Genomic DNA, 6,000 nt, shown 5'->3' on the forward strand with positions numbered 1-6,000 from the left:
GGAATAGAACACCAATTAACGGAACCGTAGTGTCATCAATCAAATGGGGTAAGTGAAAGGAAGAACAGATCTTTGACAGAAATGACAAGATGTCTTCTTTCAGAAGCCAAATTACCAAATCGTTTTTGGGGTGAAGCAGTCTTAACAGCCAACTACCTACAAAACAGGTTGCCAACCAAAGCTAACAAAAAGACACCGTACGAGCTACGGACCGGAAGAAAACCCGATCTATCAAACATAAGAACATTTGAATCAAGAGCCTATGCTTATGTCAACAAATCTAAACGAAGAAAATTAGATAAAACATCTGTAGAAGGAATTTTCATTGGATATGATAATCGAAGCAAAGGATACAGAATATTAACTTCTGACCAGAAGGTAATAATATCACGAACTGTCAGATTTGTTGAAGATAATCGAGATGAGGTAGAAACACCAGTTATTTCTGCAAGGAAAGAAGAAGAGAGTACAGAAAATGATCTGGATGAAGAAAATACAGAAACTGATGTGGAAGATGAAACTATTGAAGAAGACTCTTCAATGACACCTCTACGAAGATCCAAAAGAAGCACAAAAGGCATACCACCAGAAAGATTATGCTATTACTCCAATACTGATATCAATTATACACCAAAGAGTTGGAAAGAAGTTCAAGACTTGCCAGAAAAGCAAAGAGAAAAACGGATCCAAGCCACAAAAGAAGAAATGAAATCTTTGTATGAAAACAACACATGGGAGTTAGCCGATTTGCCAGTTGGGAAGAGAGCAATTGGATGTAAATGGACTTTCAAAACAAAATTAAACTCCAAGGGCGAAATAGAACGATGGAAATCTAGGTTAGTTGCATTAGGATATAGCCAAAAATTTTGTAAAGATTTTGAACTGACATTCGCGCCAGTTGTAAAATATACAACAATTAGAGCATTTTTCTCATTAGCAGCATACAAAGTTCTGAAGATAAAGCATATTGATATCAAAACAGCATTTCTATATGGAGACTTAAAAGAAGATATCTACATGAAACAACCAGAAGGATATGTAGATCCGAAACAAAAGGATAAAGTGTGTAAACTAAAGAAAGCCATATATGGATTAAAGCAAGCAGCAAAAGCATGGAACGAAAAGATTGGAGAAGTATTACTGAAATACTCTTTTGAACAAAGTAAATGCGATCCCTGCTTATTTATTCACAAAAACAAACAGTTGTACATAGTACTTTATGTAGATGATATTCTAATTGCCGGAAAGAAAGAAAAGGAAGAAAACATGAATTGGATAATTAACATGCTGAGAAAACATTTAGAAGTAAAAGACCTAGGAGAAGCAAACTACTATCTAGGAATAAATGTTGAAAAGAAAGAAGATGGAAGCTATTGTCTAAGCCAAATGAACAAAATAGAAGAAATAATTGAGAAATTTAACTTAAGTGATTCAAAACCAACTTATACACCAATGGAAACTGGATACTTAAAGTTAGAAGGAGAAGATGACTTACTACCAGATAATACAGAATATAGACAAGCAATCGGAGCCCTACTATACATATCAAGTATAACAAGTCCCGATATATCACTAGCAGTAAACTTGATAAGTAGAAGAAACGAAAAACCAAGACAACGAGATTGGAATGCAGTACAACGAGTCAACCTGAAAACAACAAAATATATAAAGCTCGCAATTAGCAAAGATGAACCAATTCTAACTGCATATGCAGATGCAGATTGGGGAAATGATTTGACAACAAGAAAGTCGACAGAGAGAAATGTCTTCAAAATCGGAAACAATTGCATCGCGTGGAATTCCAAAAGGCGAAATTGCGTTGCTATGTCATCAACAGAAGCAGAATATATATCAGCAGCTAACGCAGCTCAAGAGTTACAATGGCTGATCAAACTCACTGATGATCTGGGACTTTCTCAGAAACTGCCCATCACATTATTTGAAGACAACATTTCCTGTATAAAATTATCACAGACAGATAGAAACAACTGTAGGACAAAAGCAATAGACGTGAAATATCATCTGTTGAGAGACCTTCAAGAAAAAGGAGTGTTAAAGGTCATATATCTACCAAGCCAAGAAATGGTTGCAGATGCCTTTACAAAGCCTCTAGCAAAACCTCTATTTGAGAAATTCCGCTCAGAACTTGGACTAATGTAGTGTTCAACACACAAGGGGGAATGTTAGAAACTGTGTATGTTGCCCACTTCCTCCACTAGACGGCGCTGTTGCCAAATAGCAAACCAGGAACTTTAATTCCTTGTTAGAACTCTACTCACTTCTCTCTTACTGCTTATACTGTAAACATGTAGTGCTGTAATATATGTATTAAATTTGTGTTTCTTAGTTCAGAAAGAGTTATGGTTTTAATGTGTTCGTGAATATACATCTATGGATGTCAGCCTCATTTAGCGGAAGATTCCTCCAACTTATCAATTTGGACTATAGATATACAAAAACAGATGAAGAACATATATGATAAGGTAAGCTGTATGCTTCCTTAACTGCATTGATTTAGATGGCTCTCTAAGAACGAGCTGATAGACATTTTATGTTTATTTAATTCTAATATGTTTAACATTGCATCAAGGCAAACAACTCGCAGACAAGTTACAGTCGAGCACATATTGCTGAATAGAGTACTAATTAACATAAATTATATAGCATCATCTAGTCGAAGGTATATTGCACATATAAAATAAAGTAGGTATAACATGAAGCTCCTTAATTCAAAGTTAGTTTGGTTTGAATTTCTTGGTTGTAGACTTGCGTTTGTACTGAGTATTTGGCATGTGGCGCTGAAATATCCAACAGTAGTCAGTCAACATTGCTGAACTCCATCAACCCTGATAGCGTGACTTCATCACCAAGATGTCCCGATGAAAACGCTTGCTATTAAATGAACCAACGTTTTAATGCACAAAAATTGCAAATTACTGCAGATGTTCATCACTGACAGAACTTAGGTTCTCGGGAAAGAAGTCGAGGAGATGAATCTTGAGGGGCATTTGCAACCCATCAAGTTGTATGCACTTCTGCACAATATTTAAACATTCATGAGATTTATTATTTCCAAGGATATTGTCTACAGCATATTTGAATGCCAACCATGCATCTTTAACAGTACTGCTGGGTAAGTCTTCGAAGTGACTGTCTGCAATGAGATCTTCCTTATTTGTGAACTACGAACACACCTTCTTTCACTTTCACATAACTCAACTCTGGAAACTTGTTGGATAGGTGCCGAAAAGCATCTGAGTTGTTGTCTAGTGTCTTCATGAAGTTCTTCATGAACCCCAGCTTTATATGAAGTGGAGGCATTATAATGGAAAAGTGAAAGGGGGCATTAAACATTTTTAAATAACATTGCAGCTTATATATTTTCATTGGGGTATTAAAATTTCGGGGAACCCTGAACTGTACTCACAATCAATGGGAAAGTTCAGCGTTGCATTAAAAAAACAAACAAACAACGAAAAAAAAAATCCAGCGAAAGGGGATTAAAATATATATGTTTTTCTTGATATCTTGAAAACCTGACGCAGTAGAGTAAAATAGTCTTCAGATTTGTAATCAGCATGAAACACAACATTAAAAAAGTAAACACCATTCCAGATATCTATGACTTGTTTATCGGTATATTTTACGGGCATATTTTCTTGCTTTTGAGAAATTTTAGTTGTTTTTACCTTAGAAGAATATTATACCCATCTAATGAAACATTTCGAATGTGAGTGAGCATGTCTTGCAGAGAGATCACCTGCAACATTTTTAAGTACACGAAGTCGTTCAAATGAACGAGTTCAGTGAACGGGTCAAAAAAATGAATGATCCTCTGATGAACGGATCATTAAAAAGAACGACATTGCCCATCTCTAATAAATACATCTCTTGCGTCTTCCTGATCTTTTGTCTCTTCTCAAATTCAACTCCATTACATTTTAACTGTCGTCCAGTGCCATGGCCAATAACAAGTTCTCTGAAATTGGCAAATTAGCCATTTCTTTGCATCACCAGATCCATAATGTTTAATACATAATCAGGCAAATGACTTGTAGACTGCGTAACTTTCAATAAGTATACAGGTCCATTATTCTCATAATTTTTTTTTTTCATTTTGTTCTACGTTTTTTTTTATATGAAACGATACTAAGAATTATTTTTTGAGATATGACTGAAGAATGTCTTCATCTCATTATTAATTCAGCGTGAAAAATATCAGCTCTAAAACTAGATTAGCTCAAGTTAAATGAGCAGTGGCGCAGCCTGGAGCAGCCTTTGCAGTTTTTGGGATTAAAACCTCTCCCAGAATTCCAACACATTCATTACCCTCGTACAAATCAAAGGAAAAAACGGTAGTTAAACTTTTCCAAGCGGGATAGGTTTCAACAAAATATCTTACTGCTTTTAATGATTGGGAAGCAGCCACGAACTACACTGATGCAAGAAATTAAGAGAGTTTTCAGATTTGGTCAATTGTCTCCAAAACAACTGGACCGATTTTAATGAAATATGGTATGTACTTACATTGAAACAATGCAAAACAAATAACCATCCAAATTTTAAAATACGCAAGCATGATCATAAACAACACTCGTTACAGTCGGAGTGTATGAAACAGCGATTGCAAAATTGAACAAAAGAATGTGTTAGTAGGAGGTATGGTCCCCTCTAACAGACATATAGGCATTGCACTGTGACTCCATACTTGAAATGAAACAGTTTATGGGATCCTGGGGCAATTGCTTCCACTCGTTGAAAAACGCAGAGCTCAGGCTTATGGATGGTCCCCGGAGGGGTGTTGTGAGTTGCTGTTACCCTTCTGAGAACGCCCCAGACATGCTCTATAGGATTGGAGTCAAGAGATCTGCTTGGTCAATCAATACAATGAATATCCTCCCTTTCAGGAAATTCGTCGACCAGAGGAGCTGTATGTGGCCTTGTTTTAACATCCATTAAAATTAACTCAGAGCTAACAGCGCCCCTCAAGAGGTGAACATAGGGCTCCAAGACCACATCCCTATACCTCAGAGCATTTTTTAAGGAATATTCACTAGGCGACATAAGTTTAAAATAATTAAATGTATAACTGTTGCTATATATATATATATATATATATATATATATATATATATATATATATATATACATGCAAAGACAATAGATTCAGCTTTCTGGTTTATGAGTAAACCTTTAATAGATCTAAATATTGACAAAAAGAACCTGATTGTAAGTAATCGAGTTCGTTCTTATTAGATTACCGGGAAAAGATAATATCTAGCTTTATAATATTAACTCCGAAATAAGGGGGTCCGGGGGTTTCTCCCCCGTAAATTTTTCAAATTTGTAGTCTTAAAAACGCATTTTAGACGATCTTTGGTAATGTTAGGGGAGAAATGTCTTGGTGGCGCTCCCCTGTCTATGGAGAGATTTGAAGGCCCTTCCCAGGAATTTTTTCTCATTTGTAATCTTAGAAATGCATTCTAACTGTCTTTCGTAATATTAAGGGATCTGAGGACCACCCTTCTCTCACTCATTTTTCAAAATTGAAACCTTTTAAAAACGCAAATATTATCTCCAATTATGTAAAGAAGAGGGAGGTTCGGGGGTTCTCCGGCGGAATTTTTTTGCAATTGTAGTGCTAAAAACGCAGGTTAATACCATATTTTCATGATGTTACGTGAAGGAAAGACTCGAAGCCCCACACCAGGAAATTTTTCTAACTTGCTGCCTTAAAAATGCATTCTAATTATTTTTGGTAATGGTAGGGGAGAAGAGGTTTTTAGAGCTCCTTCAGAAATTGGTTTAAATTGTAACTCTGAAAATGTTGTTTTAAACGATCTATGGGGCTTTAAGAGGAGGAGAGATTGAAAGTCCTCCCATACGAGAACATTTCCCATCTCGGGAAAATTTTCTAATTTGTAAACTTAAAATCGCATTCTAGACTATCTTTGGTAAGGTTACGGATATAGATAATTAAAAAGAACACAAAACACACTG

This window comes from Uloborus diversus, chromosome 3 (genome assembly GCF_026930045.1).
Source record: "Uloborus diversus isolate 005 chromosome 3, Udiv.v.3.1, whole genome shotgun sequence".
NCBI classification, from domain to species: Eukaryota; Metazoa; Arthropoda; class Arachnida; order Araneae; family Uloboridae; genus Uloborus; species Uloborus diversus.